Source organism: Carettochelys insculpta, chromosome 7 (assembly GCF_033958435.1).
Source record: "Carettochelys insculpta isolate YL-2023 chromosome 7, ASM3395843v1, whole genome shotgun sequence".
In the NCBI taxonomy this organism is placed as follows: Eukaryota; Metazoa; Chordata; order Testudines; family Carettochelyidae; genus Carettochelys; species Carettochelys insculpta.
The window spans coordinates 66,673,899-66,696,277 of NC_134143.1; positions in this window are offsets into that span (position 1 = coordinate 66,673,899).

Below are 22,379 nucleotides of genomic sequence, written 5' to 3' on the forward strand. Positions count from 1 at the left end.
CAAAAGCACTCGGTTGACAGCCCTAGAGTGAAATCCTTTCTATATGGAACTGTACAGCACAAGCAGCAATAGCTCACGGTCATGGGTGGTGGCTATGAGAAGCAAGGGGAGGCACTGCCTTCTTGGACCTTAGTCATTTGCTTGTTGCTGAAGATTATAAAATCACATCTCTATCCACGCATTGCTCAGATTTCCTGATTTATCAAAATTATGCCGAAAGCTTTGAATTCACTTAGGCAAATGCAAGAATAATATGAACAATGGGATTGCAGGCATGGTGGTCGGCCACTCCTTGATACTAAGAGAGACTCATGAACCTCCCACCCCTTGTTCCCATTGGCACAGGCCAGCTTCCAACTCATTTGCAATCCCATCCCATCCCTGTGACAGTGAAGGCAACTACTTAGCACTGAAAAAAATAGTATTAGAAAAGTGCTCTCTTTAACTGGTGGAAAACAAACAAAGTCATCCCCAGTCAACTCTCCATGGATTGATCCCACCATGCACCAGAGAATCATAGAACATTTCAAAAGGCAAGAGACCAATGCCCCAATAAAATAAGAAAAATGTAGCACAATAATGGGCCTGATCCTGCATTACTTGTCCACTAAAAATTCCCATTGCCTTCAGTGGAATTTTTGGGCAGTCAAGAATGGTAGAGCAGGCTCATGATATGCTGTCAATATTTCATGGCCACGGACTTGGGAAGAAATGCATAATAGAGGCAAATGAGAGTTACTCTCCCTCCCCAAAAGATTTTGCTTGTATCACCGCAGAGTCTGCACTTTGCTATTAGTCCCACACAGAGCTAAAACTCTGCCAGCACATTCTTCATGAAGGGTGGTTATGGACTTTTTGCCATCCTGCAGGAACCAGGGCTGGTGACATTCAAACCAAGCTGCAAGGTTCACCAGTGAAATAAATGCAGTAGTCCCATTCCTTGGGAGGCAGCTGGGGTGTGGGAAAGGGAAATTAGTCAGCACGTAGGATGACTTGGGCTCAGTGCCAGCCATTGGCAGCACTTTTTTCATTTTTAATTGCAGGATGCACCCACATGTGAAGCTGAGGGTGCAGTGATTTTATTATATACATACGCCTATGTGTACACCACATAGCTATCTTGGCCCTGATTCACAGAGGTTCTGAGCGCCTGTAGCAGAGCTGATTTCAGCTGGAAAGGAGAGTGATTAGCACCTTAAAACTATATCTCTATACCCACTCTTATCATACAGCTCTATATGCAGGCAGCGCTAAAGCCATTAGGTCACTTTTTCACACCAAGATTCTTATTTTTGTTACAAATAGCTCCTTTAAATTAGGTGATTAATGATAGTGGTATTGTATATACACAAAAGCACTGATAGAAGACACAGAGGGACAGAAAAAGAAACAAATCTTGCTCTCTTAATCACATGTGTAGTCATACTGAAATCAATGGGACTGGTTGTGTGAGTTTGTCAGACAGCATTTTGCTTGTTGTCTGTGTACACTTGTACTGCACACATCCCTGCACAGACAGCAACGTACATCACTAGGTTAGTTACCACAGAGTAGACCTTTAACTGCCCCTCCCCTTTCATTTTTATTTTTCAGCAGGAACTGTGGACCTGCTTTCAGAGCATGGATTTCGCTCCGGTTGCTGGTGATGAGAGCTAAGGTAACAAAGTCAGGCTTAGTCAGTGACTAAATAAGACAAGACATTCTCCCATGATCAGTCTAGGTGACATCGTGAAGGTGTAGGCGGAAGCTCGGCATATTGTTTACCTACTTGGTTCTTGGTAAAATTCTGAGCTGCTCGAGAACAAACCAGTGTTTTAAACATTTGCCTCTCAACATCAAAGAGGTGAAGGAAGAAAATAACTTGATTGGATTTCCCTACAGTCAACAGGAAACTTTGTCTCATCTGCCTCTCTTTATATGTTAATCCAGCCCTCAATTTCTATCCAGTCACCCTGCAGTCTCCTGGATCTGATAAAAGCCACACCATTTGCTGCCCTAGTTAATTCTACATACAACATACAAAGAAATCTCATTTTCCTTTTCAGCCATCATTTCTGCAGGGAGGTTCAGGTGTTACTAGGGAAAGTCATAGAGAATCCGAGAACAACAAGAAGTCTTGTGGCACCTTATAGACTAACAGATACTTTGGAGCATAAGCTTACGTGGGCAAAGACCCGCTTCATCAGATGCATGAGCGGGGGGGGGAGCGTGGTTTCAGAAGGGTATTTAAAGAGTGGGGTCCCACTAAGTGGGAGGGCCAGAGCTGACAAGATCTATTCAGCAAGGTGGAAATTGGCCCAGTATCAACAGTACTTATCAAAAGAAGAAAAAACAAGTCAGATCAGACAGGGGTGTGAGTCTTTGTCAGAGTCTATTGGGGAGCTGTTAGCACTCAGAGCAGAGAAACTGCCTTTGTAAACTGTGAGCCACTCCCAGTCTCTGTTTAATCCATGGTTAATGGAGTTAAATTTGCAAATAAATTGCAGCTCAGAGACTTCTCTCTCCATTTGATTTTTAAAATTTTTTTGTTGCGGAACTGTCACCCTTAAATCTGCCACTGAGTGTCCAAGGAGATTGAAGTGTTCCCCCACAGGCTTCTGCACATTACCGTTCCTGATGTCTGATTTATGTCCATTTATTCTTTTATGGAGAGACTGTACAGTTTGGCCAATGTAAATTCCAGTGGGGCATTGCTGGCACACGATGGCATATATTATATTAGTAGATGTGCATTGCCAGCAATGCCCCACTGTCTGATCTGACTTGTTTTTTCTTCTTTTGATAAGTACTGTTGATACTGGGCCAATTTCCACCTTGCTGAATAGATCTTGTCAGCTCTGGCCCTCCCACTTAGTGGGACCCCACTCTTTAAATACCCTTCTGAAACCACGCTCCCCCCCTGCTCATGCATCTGATGAAGCGGGTCTTTGCCCACGTAAGCTTATGCTCCAAAGTATCTGTTAGTCTATAAGGTGCCACAAGACTTCTTGTTGTTCTCAAAGCTACAGACTAACAAGGCTACCTCTCTGATACTTGTCATCATGGAGAATCCATCACTTTGGCCTTTTTTCCTTATCTGCGTTCCCATTAATGTCAATTCTCCGCCCCCTCCCCCAGCCCCAGCTCCCACTGATCTTGGATAAATTTAGATAGACAATTATAAGAAGTGACAGGTTGTTTTTAAGGCTGTTATGTGGCAAGTCTTTGCAGTCTCATCCTAGCCTTTCTCAGCTCTGTAATCCAAGGATGGTCTGTGCTGGGGCCAACTGGAGGAAGATCATCGCTGCCCCTGGAGTCTAAAATTCCACGGCAGGCTGGGTCTTCTTATGAGGGCCTGAGTCAGGTAGGCTGCCTGGGAAGACTGCAGATGGCATTTGGGTTTGAAGAAATGATTCTGGGGGAAACACAGCATATTTGTTTATTGTTTTCCCTGGTATGTGAGGGGGCTGGTGCTTCCCTTAACTGACCAACAGTCTATCAACCCAGGGAATTTAAAGCAATGCTATGGGGCTCCAGTGTAATACAGGCTCCAAGCTGGGTCTTAAGGTCACAGGAGGAACTCCCAGAAACTACTGGCTGGGTATCCCTATTGTCACCTTATTAAGGATGGAACAAGGTGGAGATGGCATGGATCAGAAAAGGGGGTGGCAGAGTGTTCCAGATGTTGTTCTCCTTCCCAAAGTTATATAGAGGGCTGGTGGGTTTCTGGCCCCCTCTCATCTAGGTGACATATCTCCAGAACAGATCTGGTATCTACAGACCCAGAACTGACAGCCTACAGTTATCTTCCACTGGACTGGCTCTCTCCACATACAAGTTTTAAGGCTACTCACCTTCATAAAGAACAAACCAGCAGTCAGGTAGCACTTTATAGACTAACAAAATGATTTATTAGGTGATGAGCTTGTGTCGGACAGACCCGCTTCTTCAGATCTTTGAAGAAGTGGGTTTGTTCCACGAAAGCTCATCACCTAATAAATTATTTTGTTGGTCTTTAAAGTGCTACATGACTGTTGGTTTGTTTTGTTAGAATACAGACTAACACAGCTACGTCTCTGTTATTACAACTTCATACGGAATTAAGAACAAGTATTCAGTTCATTAGGTGGTGTAACTAAGGTCTGGCCCAGGCCCTTACCAACAAAGCAGAATGCCAAGGAACCAGAGCTGGGTCTTCAGCTCAAGCCCTCATTCCTAGGCAAAAAGGGGTGAGAGGGAGCAATCTCAGGCCCTTGCATTGCTCTCTGCAATATTTGCTTTGGAAGAGCAAGGAGCACTGTTGACTGCTCCTACCCCAGAATCTAAGTCCTTGGGATGCAATGGAAAAATCTTTGGCTGCCTTTCAAACTCTGCATCAAAAGTTAACAACCAAACAAAGCCAGCCGGCTACTGTGGATACCTGGTTTCTAGGCAGTTGAGTATACAAACTGATGGAGTACTGAGAGACACTCCAGGAAAGCTTGATGTTAATTTAGGTCAGTGCAATTCAAACTCTGCAGGGTTTAGTTAGTGAAAGCTTTGAGAGTTGAACCCTACAGTTTGCTTTGCAGCAACTGGAAGGGAATTAACACTTGCTGGTTTCAGTTTGACAAATGAGAACCTGCTGGTGACGCCCCACACTGAGCATCCTTCCACAGTAAGGGATCTGTTTATACAGATATGGCTGCTCCTTCCCAACACAACCGGTTCCAAGGACATCTAAGCTAAGAAAGTGTGTCTCCAAGGCCCTGCATGGGAGTGAAAGTTCACCAACAAACTTTGCCCATGTCCTTGCCACCACTGTGAACACGGGCTGAGTCAGGCAAGTCATGGCTGGATCCAGCCCGTGGGCTCTACCTGGTGGGGGACATGAAGCAGCTCTGGGGTCTGTGCATTGCTACCGCTTCCCCCCCACTTGAAAAAGGCAACAACTCTGCCTCTGCCACTTTTATTAGTAAAAGTCTGGATTTTTTTTTTTTTAGCTTCTCACTTGTGTGGCCCTGACTGATTTTTCTGTGGGTCAGTGGCCCCCAACCCAGAAAAGGTTTCCCGTCCCTGCTACAAAGCATTACACCAAAACCAGACTTTAAACACAGATTCTCCTGGAGGCTTTGCTCTTTTGGGGCTCCCCACAGCCCATGGTCAGCCCAGTTTCCCACAACTTGCAGCACATCACTGTCAAACTCCCTCTGACCAAAGGATAAGATACTTCAGGGCCCAGTTTCCCTTCTTTTGGCATCTTAATTGTGCTGCTATTAGCCACAGACCCTAACCTTGAGAAAAATGACCCAACCATTTTTTTCTGATTCTCTTGCTCTCACTTCCGCCTGGCAGTTTCCTGGTTTTCGGTATTTTATCAGAATTGTGGATGAGAAAACAGTCAAGGGGTGAGAACTATGCGGCCTTTCCAAATCAGTATCTGAAGGTTTCTTTCATTCAGGCTTTGAAAGGTCTGTGACCCTTCTGTGCGGGCCCAGCCAGAGTCTGTGCTATGAATGTGAGGGGGAGGGATTTATAGCATTGAAATGGAAGCCCTAAGACTTCAGCTCAAAATTTAAGGGGTAAGGCCCCAAATAAGCCATGCCTGCCACGTGCTTCATTGAGTATTATAAGCTACCAAACTGGGAGCGTGAGCTGGATAGAGAGAACTTGGAACGGTTACAATGTCCGAAGGTACAAAACACCTCCTAATTCTGGACAGTGCTTGTTGCATTAACACGAATGGTACTTAACTCTCCTTCTCCCATCTCTCCGCTCATTCACACCATGAGAAGTGATGTGCCCAACGCTACCAAGTGGCACAGCCAGAAACGGACATTCAGGAAGCCTGGGTTCTGCTTGTAGTCTGTCTACGTGGTGTAACTGGGCAAAACTCCACTGACATCAACAAACTGCAAGCACTCACACCAGGGCTGAATGCTGCCCTGTGGCGATCACTGACAATGAATAGAGACCGACTAGCTCCTGTGAAATAAGTGTTTTAAAAAATCCTTAAAGTGTCTTAATCAGCAATATTCAGAAGGGGGGCGTTATTCTGCACCATGCTGTACAGTCTGTATTTCAGTACGTGTATGTGGGGTTGCCAGCTCTCCCAGGGTCACTGGGAGTCTCCCAGAATCAGGCTTGATTGCTCAGAGGTTCCTGAAGCCAAACTGGAGGGCATCTGCTAAAAATCCAGAGGCGTGGCAGGGCTAAGACAAGTGCTGTGCTTGCCCTGGCCCCACGCCATCCCACAAGTAGCTAGCACATCCCTCCCTGGGGCCCCTGGGCAGGGCAGGGGAGGTCTCCACCCCAAGTGATGACTCCACAGGAACTGTTGCCAATGGGAGCTGTGGAGTCAGTGCCTGCAGGCAGGAGTCGCGTGTAGTGCCACCTCTCCCTCGGGGCCACAAGTAGTATGCTGGCCACATCCGGGAGAGGTTCGGGGCCAGGGCAGGCAGGGAATCCAGCAGTTGAAACCACCCCAGGTAAGCAGCACCTGGCCGGAACCTGCACCTTAACCTTCTCCCACATCCCCAGCACCCTGCCCCAGCCCTGAGCCCCCTCCTGGACCCAAATTCCTTCCCAGAGCCTGAACCCCTCCTGAATCCCAACCTCAGCCCTGAGCCCCCTCCTAGAGCCCATATTCCCCAGCACCTGAAATCCCTGTCCCACCTCTGAGCCCCCTAAACCACACACTTGGTACCCTCTCCTGCACCTGAGCCCCTGCTCCCAGGCTCAGCCCAGAGCCTGCTCCCACACTCCAAACTGTTTGGCCTGTGCTCAGAAAGCCCCCATCTCTTCCCACACCTCAGCTCTCTGCCCCATCCCAGTGAAAGTGAGTGAGGACAGAGGACAGTGAGTGATGGAAGTAGGGAAGATGGAGCCAGTGGGAATGGGGCCTCAGGGAAAGAGCAGGGCAAAAGTATTTGGGTGTGTGATTAGAAACCTGGCAACTCTATATCTCCACAACAAGCAAAGGACTGATTGTAGCACAGTTAGGCACAGTGTTAGCTGTAAATCTTCCTACCATGGGTAACAATAGCACTGAAGAGGTGGGGGCATGACCTTCAGCATAAGGTAGCAACCAGAGTACACACCAAAGAGCCCTGGAGATTCCGGTTGCTAGACCATGCTGCCATGTCTACTCTGCTATTGTTTGTTATTATTAAAGCTACGAGCATGGGTGTACGTCTCCCTACGCTCTACAATCACGCCTTCAATTGCGGTGTGGACCTACCCATAGAGTGAAAACACAGAGATAATAAACTGATACGAACAGGTGTTTATCATGACTAAGTCTCTGCCGAGGTCACAGCCCTCTGTCACACAGTTCTGAGAGCTTCTGATTAACCATCTAGCAAATAGAAAACTGTTTTGACATGTAAGGCTATAGAGAATATAGAATAATAATGTTTAGCCCTGCCTAAAGCACAGACCTCTTGAGATGCTACAGTTCTGTGCTTCTGTTATAACTACCAGCACCTGAGGACCCACTGTTTTGGTTTAGCTCATTATATGACAGGGGCAAATGCCTCTTAATCTGCACTCCCTAAAGGTCCTACGCCAGGTCCTACAGACATAAGAGCCAGCCAGGCAGTCTCTCTGCTATTCCTTCCCCTCACTCCCAGCTGCTTCCTAAGTGGGTTTCATGCTTCTCACCCATCTTCTGTGATCAGACAGGTCTCCTCCACGGGAGGGGATGCATATCTTCCTTCAAAGAGAGAGCATCTGCCAAGCGGCCGCATGAGCCCAAAGCATTCTGCCAGAAGCTCCTCTAATCTCTGTCCAGCTCAGATGGTGGCCAGCAGCCAATTACCATTACCAAATCATAGCATGAGCTTTCAGGAGCGTCACCACTTCCACGGCTTAAAAACAGAACAGCCTCCTGCTATGTCGCATGGCCAGCCTAACAGCAGTTGGCTGATCTGATTTCAGCTGTTTGCTAAGACGCAACATGCCTATTTATCATAATCAGCTTATTGCACAAGGACAGCGTTAACTAGGCTTTCCTGAACTAAAGCCTGCCAACTAATTCATAGCACCTAACCAATCTGTGCAAAGTGCTGGTACCTTGTTTTGTTTAAAAATATTTTATCTGGCATTAAAAGTGGAAAGAGAATATAAAGGGGCAGAAGGCTGGATACTTAAAATGGTAACTATCAGTGTCTGGTACAAAGAGTTCAATAATAATATGGTACAGGAAGTAAAAGGACTTTCTACCCAAGAACTGAGGCAGTAACAGAGCATAGAGTCTTAACTGAACTGAACACGAAAGACCATGTGCCAATGAATGCATCCTCTTACAAGGAGTTCATGATCCTTTCTAAATACACCAGCATTCTGCTGAGTTTCAGATACAAAACTCTGATTAAATTGCAGTTTGCAGGCAAAACACATCATTAAGCTGGAGTTTAGGCTGTTAATGCAGATAAATTACTTATAGCGAGGAAAACCTTAGCACAACAGTGTACTTTTGCTAAAGGGGAGGCCGGGATTTCCCGCAGTGGACACATTCCAGATCTTACAAGTGCAAATGAAAATGGAATTTCATCCATTCTTTCAGAACAAGAGAGTGCAAAAATGAAGAATCCACAGCACTGAAAAACATAGAATCCTAGAACTAGAAGAAACTTCAAGAGGTCATAAAGTCCAGTACCCTGCACTTGTGGCAGGACCAAGCACCATCTAGATCAGGGAGGGGCAAACACGAATAATGCATGGAGCACATGAGTGGCCCTCCTCACCTCAGGGGGCCACAGAATTCTGCAGCCCACTGGAGTTCCACCTGCAGCCCTGGGACCCCCAGCGTGCCCTCTCCGACACACCTCTTGTTCACCTGAATCCCCCATTTACCTGCTCTTCCCCCTCCTTCCCAGCACTTTTGGAGCACGCAAATCCCCAGATTCATGCTCCATCCCTGCTCCTCCCCCTCCCTCCTTCCCTCCCTCTTCAGCACTAATTTGCAGCTCTTCCAGATCTGGGACCGAAGGGGAGGAGTGTGGACAAGTGTGAATTAAGTGATTTGTGTGCTCGGAAAGAGCTGGGATGGAGGGGGAGACTTAGGAAGTGCAGGCTCTGGTGCCTCAGTGTGCAAGGAATGTGGTGGGAGGCCAGACAGGAGTTGGAGTAGAGCAGATAGAATCCTAGTGGACCATAGTTTGCCCACCACTGATCTACATCATCCCTGACAGATGTTTGCTTATGAGCTCTTAATCTCCAGTGATGGGTATACCACAAGCTCGTGAGGCCAGGACGCAGCAAAAAAATGAAAAATAGCAGGAAGTATTTTTACCAATTCAGTAAAAAAACACAATAATTCAAGAGCCATGATGCACACCAACACGAGATGGTCCCTAATAAATAACATCCAACCATACTTTTTGTGACCCCTATTTTAAGAACAGCCATGCACAACAATTTGTAATGCGATACACGTTTACAGCAGGAAATTTACAAACTTTTTACGTATTCCATTTCCTCACATTTTATGTGTGTGTTTGTACCACTGTTTTCTTGACTTTCATTCCCAAACCTTTTCTCTCTCTGAAGGATGGCAGGGGGAGTTATCCCAGGTTTCGAGATCCCATATCGTTTGCTATTTGATATGAATTTTTCATTTTTGGGCTTTTGGACATTCACTGTTTATCGAAAATAATCAAGAGGAGGGTTTTTTTGTTTTTGGTTTTTTTTTAAACTTTGCAATTATAGAGTTGGGAGCCACAAAGACATCCTTAAAAAATGCATGCAGCTCCAGATCAACAGGTTGCAGACCCTTGCCCTTGGCAATTTATACCAGTGTTTAACCACCCTGACAGTTAGGAAATTTTTCCGAAAATCCAACCAAAATCTCCCTTGCTGCAATTTAAGCCCATTGCCTCTTGTCCTATAATCAGAAGATACAGAAAATATTTTTTTCCTGCCTCCTCATAACAACCTTTTAGGTACTTGAAAGTAAGGAACTCTTTAGCATCTTTCTATAAGTAAGCACAGATTTACTTATGGATGATTCTTCTCTTGCGGGGCTGTAGAGCGTTACACAAAAAGTAAGTTTTACCTTTTAAAAGTAAATTTTAGCTTTTACATTTCCTTTGAAGCCCGTGTCATGCACGGTGTATTCGCTTTAAACAGTGGAGATGTTGTCTGTGAAGACTGTCTAACTAGTACGCTGTCCTCACAGCTCTCACATTCATCACAGAAGTTTGCAGATCATTTGGAACAAACATCTGTCTGTGCCAGTCTAGGCATATTTAACTCTGCGTCAGCATCGGCAGAGAGGGAAGGTGACATCAGGAGTCCCTTCCAGCCCTACATTTCCGTGATTTTGTGATATTACTGACCAAGATGATGTTTAAACCATTTCTAACTCATCGCCAGAACACTTGAAGTATTCACCCTGAAAAATGTAATTTAATTTTGCTCCTCTTCACACAACTTTGATCTCGGTCATTATCCCTTCATGCCTGCCTTGGACATTTTGCTTAATGACCTATAGGTAATGAGAAAAAAATTATGATTGTGTTAATTTGAAGCCCAGCTCTTCATGACACATAGCTTCTCAGGTCTCACGTGTGCAATAAGGGGAAAAAAAAAGTTACTACATGTTGAATCTGTCTTGTTTGGCAACCTTGGGACCTGACCAGTGCTGGATGAGAGACTTTGCCAGACTGCAGGAGCTCAATATTGTCTAGCACATTACCAACATTTCCACTGCTTATTGGGCTCTTAGAAGACATTTATGGGTAAAGTACAGCTAAATAACAGCACAGAACACTGAGAGCCAGGACTGGCGGCTGTAAACAGACTTTATGGGAAACTTGGCTCACCCACAAAAAGTGATAGTCCAGCTAACTAAAATCATGCCAGATTATGGATGTTGCCAGATAAGAGAGTTCCGTATGAGAGAGATTCAACATGTAGGGTAAAATATTCCAGCCAACTGTTGTGCAGCTCCTGTACAAAAGCTGGTATGCATATATACAGTCCCACCTTAGTGGTCATTGCAAGTCTTCCCATTTGCCCCCACTGTTGTGTTCTTCTCAGTAAGGTTTGGAGCTCTTGCACATAAGCCTTTTCAGTGTTGCCAGCCCTTGTGAGTTTATTGCAAGTCTTCCAATATTTGGTTTTCCTTTAGGTTTTCTTTCTTCCTGGAGTCATGTGATTATGTGGCAATATCAGTTTTTACCTACAGACCCTCACGGTTGTGCAGGGAAGCTTGAATATGTGACCTCCTCTACACCCATAAAGGCACTATACATTAAAAAAAAAAAAGAACCCCAACCTTTATTTATTTTTAAATTTGTTATGTTTAAACTCAATTGGCAATACTGAAATTATGTTACCCCCTACATTACATAACAAATCACCACCTCCAGGCTAGTGCCCCACTGGCCAAGGTAGAGAACAACCTGTGGTCTCCACAGCTATGCCCTAGTCCTTAAGTAACTTTCGTTTCTATTGCACATACTGTAAATACAAAGCAACAAGCCCTACAGCTGCACTGCTTTGGCTGGGCCCTCCTAACTGCATTCTGCAAAGGGATGCCTTGTGGGTGGAAGCTGCTCCACGTAGCCCCAATGCCATCAGCAGGCACTTCGGAACAGCACTTTGGGAATTCCAGCATGCAGTGATACAACCACAGGTGCAATATATTATACAAGTGGATGCCCTCATTCTGCTCTGCCAAGAACAGTGTCCCATGGAGGCACAAAACCCTAGGACAAAAAAAGATTATGCCTTGTAGCCAATGTCCCATGTCTATTCTTCTAGGTTCTTATAGTTACAGCCATTGTTTGTGGTAGATACACTCTAAAAGGGGATGACTGCCAATGTTCCCTCTATTTCCTCTTCCATGTGTGGAATAAATTTTGTTATATGCACCAGGACATGTGCAGATGTGCACCACCAGTAAAATACACACTGCTGTCTGTGGGTGCTGAGGGTGCTCTGCTAATCAGCTATGCAGTATTTGAGTCTCCCCTGGGTGGCCGCTCAAGCGCTCAGCTCAGAGGGAACACTTACAGCAATGGCAAGTGGGAAGGTCATAACTAAGTGTTAATGCTTGAATTACACCCACCCTCCTACGCTACATTGGGAATTTGTGCCTCTTTTTTTGAAAGAATTCCCTGACGGGGCTCACTCAGAGATAAAGCTTTTGTTACTCGTTAATACCCCAGGGTGTACTACTCTGTGCAATCGTCTCAGCTTCATAAAACGCATATACCGCTGACTCGCTGTTTATACTACATCTTGGCTTGCCGAGGAGGAGGAGCTCCAGCAGTTTCCCACTGGAAGCTGCTCTGCTGAGGCTGGGAACAGCGGTGAAGAGGAGGAGGGCTGGGTAACATAGGCAGAATGTAAGCTGAGAACCAAGAGCAGGTTTCCTCTCCCACCCACTCTTGCTGCAGTAAATGAAGAACAGCAGCAGGTCTGCAGACTGATCACTCACCACACAAAACACCAGATCCACAAGACTCCCCCACAACATCCACATCAAGGCCTTGCTCAGAGGAAGTCAATCTGTATGTGTGGGCCTTTAAAAAAAGTGCTCTCCCGTCCCCAGTCTGGTATCTCCCACACAAGACCTTTGCTACCCTTCTGGTTGACCAGACAGCTTGTCAGCAGTGGAACTAAAGGAGGACAACACCAGTGCCAAGTCAGAGCTAGTTTACAGCAGCAATTAAAGATTATATTGTCCCTGACTCAAAATGGTGTGTGCAAAACCCACCAGTTGGGTAGTCTCCTGCTGTTTAGGACAACAGAACGTTAGAAGCCACGCAGCATGGTCTGAACGGAGCATGAAACTGGGAGCCATGGAATCCTGAGTTTTAATCCTGGCTCGGTCACTAACCACCTGGGTGACCTTGGGAAGTCACCTCACTACTGTGTGCCTCAGTTTCCCCATTTGTATTAAGGAAGGTTAAGCAGAGTTGGGTGAGCCACCATGTTTAACTGAAAAGGGCTGCTGATGCAGGCAGGCATCTCAGTGGCTGAGTGGAGAAAGGTGTTCTGCCTCGACGAGCAGCGACAGATAGAGGTCTATGACCACCCAGATACAAATATTTGAACTACTCATTTCAGGCCTCTGACATAGTCTCAACTGTGCTAGTAGAGCACAAGATCGTTCTGTAACTAACGATAACCTTCAGGCCTCCAGTCTTTTAGCCTCTGTGTAAGTGGCCTAGGCTGCTACGTGACTGCTACTAAAAATAAACACATGCAGCAGTAAGATAGACTCTAAAAGCTTTTACGTCAGCCATAATCCCACCCGGAGTTGTTACTTGCCATTGTATAACTGTAAACTACAAGGAAAGAAATAGTAGAGGCAGCATAACTCGTTTCTGAAAGATTCCTTGTCTCTTAGTCACATCCAAAATTGTTGAAATTTATGGCCTGGCCTTCTCTTGAAAATTAAATTGGCATAACAGCAGCTGTCATAGGAGTGAAAAATTCACATTCCTGAGCACCCTAAGTTAAGTCAACTGAACCCCCAGAGTAAACGGGGCTAGGACAAGGGAAGAATTCTTCTGCTGAGCTAGTTATCACTTTGGGGCAGGGGGATTAGCTACAGCTTTGGAGAAACCCCTTGGATTGCTGTAGGAAGTACCTCCACAATACTGCTACAAATAGCACAGCTGCTGTAATATAGATTAGTGCCGCACGGGGCGAGCAAACTTTACCTCAGGCCTCCTTTTCAGCCCTGCAATTAGCCCCGCCCCGGCCCCCAACCTGTCTAATGTAATCCGAACTGATGGAAATTTCACTCATATTCATATGAAAAAGAAAAATAACCTTTCAGCATATAAGAAAATATGTATGTAGAATGTAAACACTTTGTTAATCAGTATATACATGTGAATACACAGACATAATAACAATAACCTATTTCCATGCTTTTAATGAAACAGGGAGTGTTTTATATATATAAACTGAAACACCGAAATGATTCCAGAACTCCCTAGGGGGCAACAGGGCTGGTCAGCCTAGCCCAGGGAGACTGCAGAGGCCCTCACGGCGGGGCGGGGGGAAAGACACCGGAAATGAAGCTGGCCCTCTGGTGACAGCAGATGGAGGCAGGCAGGCAGGCAGGCAGCTGAGCTGACAGAGACTGCGGGAGGCATTGTGGGGAAGCCAGTTATGCTGTGCCCCCTTTGTAAAATTTTGCACACGCCTGCTGTAGCACATGTACTGTAGCTATGACGTAAGGAGGGAGATGTTCAAAACTGTCAAAGGGGTTTAGGGATGCCTATGGGCACTGTGCTTCTAAATCCCCTAAGGACCTTTGAAAAATCTCCTCCGACTTTTTTAAAATCTGATTTGCTTTTCCACCTTCCATGCAGTTTGTTCACTTTTTGGGCGTGTCACTCAGCTGGGAAAGGGGCACAAGACTGGTCAGTTTCATTTGCCCACTTGCCCCTTCTCATGCCCAAATGGAGTGCCATGGCACTGGCTGCTTCCAGCAGTGCAGCAGCATGCAAAAATAAATAAATAAACAATTTCACTGGATCTTAACAAAAAAGCTTCAGGGGACACACTACAGTAATAATTTTTGCATGTTCTATCACAGGGGTCAGCAACCCCTGGCACAGGTGCCAAGAGTGGAACGCAAGCCAGTTTTCAGTGGCACAGAAAGCGGGAGCTCAGCCCTGTTCCTCCTCCCTCATGCAGCTGGGAACTTGCTCAAAGCCATGCTTGCTCAAAGCCATGCATTAACAAAAGACCAGCTACTGCTACCCACCACCAGCTAAACGGTAAAGTTCTTCATCTTAACTTATTTATTAATGAAGCTGTTGTAAGGAGGACTATTAGTAACTTTAAAAAGTATCACCAGCACTCAGGACTAACAGGGGACCTGCAATCTTGGTTGGGTCTTCTAGACCCCATCATGTGGTTATCTAAACAAAACACCAAATTTGGGTTTGTAAGTTTCCTTTCTCCCATCCAACCTTGTAAAGAAAATGTTAAGCTTGAAGCAAATAAATCAGCCCACCCCCCTTTGACATTTCATGCAGCATTTTAATTCTACCTGTTAAAAAGTTGTTTGATTTATGTGATAAGCACTATCATGAAAAAGGCATATACACAGGACTAGATAGATAAGCAAATTATCAAAATCAGAATTATGGAGTTTCATAATAACTTAGAATCGTCTTATTACAACAGCATGTAACACTGTTTCCTTTACTGGGGGGATGTAACTCTTGCTTGAATATGTATTTTAACAAAGGCTGTGTAGAACCACCCCACTGAGATCAACTGGAGCACAGGGGTCAGGGTGGGGATCCTGCTGCCCCCATCATAAACATAAGGAGGTGCCTGAGGCAGAATTGAAAGCACGTATCTGAGCTAGAACCTTTTACTGAAGGTCAGGGATCGTGGGTCATTTATTAAAAAGGGAAGCATATGAGATGGAGGTTACTGGTTTGTAACAGACACCCTGGAGCAAATGTAAAACAGGCAGGCTTCAGAGGTGGGGAGCCTGGAATCAGCTGTCTTGACCTGTTTGGGTAGTAGCAAGGTGTTTATAGCATTGAGGAGGCTGGGGATGCAAAAGAATCCTTCCTCCTTCCTCATTCACAGAAGATACAGCCTCCTATTTACTTCTGTAAAGTCTCTTAGGATAAAGCTAGTCTGCAACATGCTGCACTAAGGCCACATCTACACTTACAAGCTTACAGCACCACAGCTGTGTGCCAAGACAGCTGTGCCACTGTAAGCAGAGCTGTCCCATCCACAGGACATGCTGGGGCAGCCACTCCAACCATCCTATGACGGGGGGGACTGGAGGATTAGCTGGGGCTAAGGATTGGGCATGGCAGAAGTGCCAGCAGGGGTTGTCTCCCTGCCTTCCTGCCACTCACCACATAGGCAGAGGGAGCAGCAGCCTGCTCTGTCCTGCTGCACCTTGCTTCTCTGCAGAAGTGGTTGCCTGCAGAGAAGTGAGGGGCAGCAGGCTGGGAGGAAGGCATTACACAGCAGGGCAGAGCAGGCTGCCATGAGGTGAGTGGCAGGAGGAAGGGGAGGCAACCCCTGCTGGTGCTGCCACTGTGCCTGCCCTCAGCCCCAGGTAATCCCCTAGGCCTTGTTGCTCGGGTAGAGGGTAAGGGAGCAGGGCCTGTGGCATGGTGGGGGGAGGGCTGCCCCATACCCTGTGCCTGGGGCATTGAGGAGGGGATTAGCTCCAGCCCCTCCCACTCCCCCAGCAGGATGGCCCTGCCTGTTAGAGCACTTGTGCAGCTGCATTATGCCGACAGGAGGGAGCTCTCCTATGGAAGTAACAAAGTCAGCTCAACGAGCAGCGGGAGCTATGCTGGCAAGAGAACAACTCCCACTGACACAGCACTGTGCACACAAGCACTTATGCCATCCAGGCTTCTTTTGGGTTTTTTGGTGGCTTTTTTCATACTCCCAACTAACAACCTTTCCCAACATAAGCGCTAGTTTAGACATGGCCTAAGATAGGTCCAATCCCACAGATCCCTGTTGGGTTGAACAGCCCCAGTGATGTCAGTGGGACTACAGTAAAACCCCGATTTACATGATTTTGACTTACGTGTTACTTGGATTAACGCGAGTTGAAATCAGCAAGTGGAGTCAGCCAGGTGGTGCAGTGCTCCGCCTGCTAGCTCCAGCCCCCGGCTCCCCAGATGGGAGAAGCTGGGGGGCAGCCATGCTGCCTCGCTGGTCCACCCCCCATTCCGCTCTACTACCACTCACAGGAGCCGGGAAACTGACGGCACTGCTGCGCTAGTCAGTTTCCTGGCTCCAGCAAGTAGCAGGGAGCCAAGAACCAGATGGCAGCCTGGCTCCTGGCTCCCCTCTGCTTACAGGTGCCAGAAAACTGACCAGCGCTGCTGCGCCTGGCTCTGGGATCCCTGGTGCTCATGGGAGCAGGAAGCCAGGTGCAGCCAGAACAGGGAACCCGTCCCAAACAACACAAATTTTGACTTATGCGTGGTTGCTCAGCCACACAACCTATGCATAAGTTGGGGGTTTACTGTACTTACCTGAGTAAGGTCCACTCATGTGAATAAGGATTTGCAGGATAAGCCCTTAAAATTAACTCAATGCCTGCATGTGAATAGTAGGCTAACAGTGACTTCCATACCCCCACACTGCAGGGGACCAATAAAGTCAGTTAAATATTTAGGATGGTATTTTCAGAATGCTCCCTGTAATGGCTTAACTCCACAACAGAAGCTGAATCAGGTGAACGCCAAACACCTTTGCAAATTCCACCCTTCATTAATGTAAATTTATGATATTGGCTCATCCTGAGTCATGACATTACCCTGCCTAGTAGCCCACATATTATACACAGGATATAGTCACACTGCAATCAAAGAGAGAATCTTAGGGATGTTTACTCCAACCAGACAGTGTATAATAGCTGTGGCTAGTCTTACTGGCTACATTGGTCACATAATTTAATATTTTCATGCTGACAATATAAGAGCAACAGGAAGTTTAAAAAAAAAAGCCCTCTCCAAACAGAGTCACAAATTTTGCATTTCCACCCTGAAAAATAACAAGAAAAATCTCTTTGGATAATATTTAGCACTTTCTAACAACACGTAGGGCCAGATTTTTAAAATTACTTAAGCACCAACAGATGCAGATAGATCCCTAGGGATATTTTCAAGGTTGACTAGACACCAAACATTTTACAGTGCCTTTTATAGATGGGGAAACCGAGGTATAGAAATTACGTAACTCATCACTGGAAAAGCTTGGTCAAAATTTTAAGAAATTTCAAAAGCCCATAGTGTCTCTGTAATCAATGTTCCATCTTTAAATTAATCTTGGGCATTTAGGCACATAATTCTAATTCAACATCAATTGACTTTGGTTCCTAAGTCATTTGGGTGCTTTTGAAAACCTACCCAATGTGTTTCTTGGGTAAAAGGTTTTATGGTTGAAGCAGAGAAATAGCAAGTTGGAAATCTAGGTTCTAGTCTTGGCTCTTCTGCTGAATTTTTGTTTGATCTTCAGCAAGTCATATTACTCCTCCTTTGTGCTTTAATATTAACCCCACTGGAGAATTACATATCTATATTTCACAGGTATACCATGAAGACTATTTCATTACTGCACGTTGAACCTCTCTAATCTGGAACTCTCTTGCCCAACAACATCAATAATTTGGCATGATTTTAGTTAGCTGGATAACCACTTATTATGGGTGTGGCCAACTTTCTAGAGGTCCCATAACATTTGTTCACAACCACCAGTGGCTTACAGTGTTCTGTGTTGTTATTTAGCTGGAATTTACCCTAAATATCTTCTAAGAGCCCAGTAAGCAGCGCAAGCATTGGTAATGTGTAGGGTGGCCATATCTCCCTGTCCCAAATACGTGACAGGTAGATATGGGTGGGAGGGGTGGCTCCTCCCAGCTCCACCAAGCGCTGGGGAGCTGGGAAGGAGGTGGCAGCTGCCGGCACTCCCTGGGAGCCCTGGGGAAGCAGTAGCCCCCAGAGTGCCCTGGGAGCCATGGGAAAGCAGCAGACGCCAGTCTTCCCCTAAGGCTCTGGGGAAGCGTCAGGGATGCAGCAGCTGCCCATGTTCCCCCTGCTTCCCCGAGGCTCAGGGAAGTGACTCTTGCCAAGAGCTGTGCCTACGCAGCTGCTGGCAGAAAAGGTCAGTGAGGGGACAGACAGAATACGGGACAACGAGTCCCTTTTTAAAAATAAGTTGGGATACCTTTTTAGAGTCCCCAATACGGGACCATCCTGCCCAATATGGGATGGATGGTCACCCTAACAATGTGCTAGACAATTTTGACCTCCTATGGTCCAGCAAATTCTCTCACTTGGCACTGGTCAGGTCCCAAGGATGCCGAACAAGAGAGGTTTGATCTGTATTTGCCAAGTGTACTGAGCTCCTCAGATGGAAGGGACTAGAGAGAGAGAAAAATGGCATTCTTACCTATTGCTGATCTCTTTTTCTTGAGCTTATAATGCAGCTTCTCTCTATATCAGTTGGTAACAAAGATAAGAATATGATCTAGTTAATTTTCCTGTCACAAAGAGATTTTGCACTGGAGTCCCATTTCTATTAATATGAGTTGCAGACGCAAGAGGGTATTTAACAGTGTCTAAGAGAAGGTTGCAGTGGGAGACTGAATGCAGATTGCGTAGACTATTCTTAGCAGACAGCAGCTTGTCATGTAAGACTAGTTTGTATCCCTTCATTCAAACAGATAATTACGTTAAGGTTTGAATACAGGATGGAGACAGTTGGGACAGATTAAAAACTGCATGCACTGTCTTCTGCACATCAATGGATCTCGTAGAAAAATTCTAGCAGCCAATTACTAGTGTGTGCACAGAACTGCCCTGTTTCTTAGCCACATTATTACTCTGTACAGGTTGAACCTCTCTAATCTGGAACTCTCATGTGGTAACATCCATAACTTGGCATGATTTTAGTTAGCTGGACAATCACTTATCATGGGTGTGGCCACGTTTCCCACAGTCCTGTAAAGTTTGTTTACAGCCACGAATCCTTGCTTCCAATGCTCTGTGCTATTATTTATCCATAAATGTCTTCTAAGAGCCCAGTAAGCAGCAGAAGTGTTGGTAACACTGATAGACAACATCAAGTTCCTGTAATCCGACATTCTCTTGTCCAGCACTGGTCAGGTCCCATGGGTGCCTGACTAGAGAAGTTCAACCTGTAGTATCTGGTGGGGTCAGGAGGAGCAGGAATGTGTGAATCAGGGCTGCAACTCAGATAACCACAATTAAACTGTGAATGTTTAAAACAACTGTAAAGTGTAGTCTTCCACTCAGCATTTGTTTATTGTGATGAATGTTGCATCCAGCCACAGGAAGGTGGAAAAATAACAGGAAGGATTCCAAGGAGAAGAGCGAAGACTGGTAGTAACAAGAATTAGAGAAATAAAGGCTTTGCAAATGCAGCGTCTCAACCAGAAAATAGTTATGGGATCATCCTGGGTAATGTATTTGCATGTGCTGTCGAATAGTCAGAGGAAGGCGTTAACTTGCCCCTGTCAGGTATTATAATGCAGGTGCAAGGTCTGGACTCCCACATATAATTACTGCACTCATCTAGATTTCAGAAGTTCATTCTTTTCAACATTATTTTTAAAAGACAGGAAAAGGGCAGGTGTAATTGGCCCTTTGGCTGACAGCTTCAGCAGATAGGCCAGCGCTCAAATGGGCCAGGAAGAGCGAGATACTCTCTGAGCTCAAGCAGCGCTCTCTCCAGGTCAGCATCTAATAGTGGGGCACAGCAGGAAAAGATTGTACAGTTGCCGTTGCTACTCACACTGTACCTGCTTGCAGACAGGCAGGGTTAGCCAGCACACAGCAGTGATAATCTGAACCAGACAGAAATACTTCGAAGGAGAAAATGACTGGATTAGCACCAGTCACATAATGGCTACCTAATAAACAGGACGGTGAGCTCATATCTACAACCTTCCACCTGAGGATGCCAGAATCTTTTGCGGTCATTCATAAAACAAGCTTCCCAATCGCCAGTTGTAATAGGTGTTACTGCCTTAAAAATGTAGATAACAAAACCAAGTCACAGAGAGGAGACGTGAGAGGCCAGTGGCAGAGACGGGTATAAATGCCAACTCACCTGCATCCTGATCCTGTGCTTTGGCCACATGAGCATCCACCCCAACATTGTCCTAGGTTGTCCTGGCTGATGAGGACAGATTGGTGCTGTCTGGAGAGCCGTTGGACCGCTATGACTTGTGACTAATGAGGTTGTGGAATCCCTATCATGGGAAGTTTTTAAGAGCAGGTTAGACAAACACCTGTCAGGGATGGTCTAGATCAGAGGTGATGGTGAAGAAAGACACTGGGGGGGGCATGAGGGCACTGGTCACTTGATCCTTCCACATGACTCCTCCCTGCACCATCTGGGAGCGGGCCTAGACAACATCCCCATTCTGACCCAGGTCCCTCCTCTCCCTATCCCATCCTCAATTCTGCTCCACTTCTCCACCCTTTCTCTGCCTCTTCCCCCAACCTCCTTCAAGCAGTGCTACTCAAGGGAGCAGCGGGAGTCTGATGCTGATGGTAGGCATCATCCATCCCCCACATGCACTGACAAGGGGTGGTGGAGGTTAGAGCAGAGCCGCATTACTCCACTTTCTCTGCCCCAACCACTGTCAATGAGTACAGGAGGCCTGACCCCCTGCTGTGCGCATCAGGCCTCTCACTAGTCCACTGTGTAGCTCAGAGGCTCTGTCCCATTGCCCCTCCCTCCCATGCATGTGGAGGGGGGGGGCAGTCACGTCCTTCCAGTCCTCTCTTACGCATCATCCCAGTCTCTATGGTGCTTGGACCAGCCATGAGTGCAGGATCTGATGACTTCCTGAGGTTCCTTCTGGTTCTAGTATTCTATGATTCTATCATCCGGAATCAATCACATGGCTAACACATCCAGACCAAGTTGATTCTAACATGGTGGGGGTGGGTGGGCTGTTGTGTTCTTGTGTGACACTCAACACAGTTAATTTGCCCATGTAGTGAGGCCTAGCCTAGTCTAGAAATCAGAGGGTTTAGCAAAGCCCCTATTGAAATCGCTTTACGTTACACTTGCACAATTATTTGGTGAAAAGGCCCTATAATTTGGGCTGTGAAGTTCATGAGGCAGGGACCATCTTTTTGCCCTGTGGTTTGTCCAAGTCTAACGACTGGTACTCCTTGTTACTCTTGTACTACCAATTCCAACATATTAAGTGTTAGACCATTATGAACGAACACTGCCAGGCCACAGGAACCATACTAGCAGTCTCTTTGCAACAGCTGTCTTTTAAGATTGGGGTTGCTCTAGTAGCATGGTTTTAACTGCAGGGCCCTGTCTATGGCTAGGTCTACACTAACCTTTTCCTCCTCCTCCCTCAGATTTCTTACCATTGCTACTGTTCACACACTCTCATAGCCATAGCAATGGGGACAGGGCAGAGTACCATGCCCCTCATTAATAAAAGGGTGCACTTAATTTTAAGCATATGTGCAGTTCTCATTGAATTTCTCTGGATTAATAAAACAAAAAGCAGTCAAGTAGCACTTTGAAGACTAGCAAAATAGTTTATTAGGTGAGCTTTCGTGGGACAGACCCACTTCTTCAGACCAAAGCCAGACCAGAACAGGGTCTGAAGAAGTGGGTCTGTCCCACAAAAGCTCACCTAATAAACTATTTTGCTAGTCTTTAAAGTGCTATTTGACTGCTTTTTGTTTTGATAGTGTATAGACTAGCACGGCTTCCTCTCTGCTACTATTCTGGATTAATAATGGGCTTAAGTGTTTGCAGCATGGAAGAGGGGACATGTTTTCCACCCACTGCTCAAGATAAAAAAGGGATATGTCAGCAGCTGCCAATACGTTGTTTACATTAGGGTTTCCACTGCACCTTGTGTCAGTGGGGCTGCTCTAGTGCTG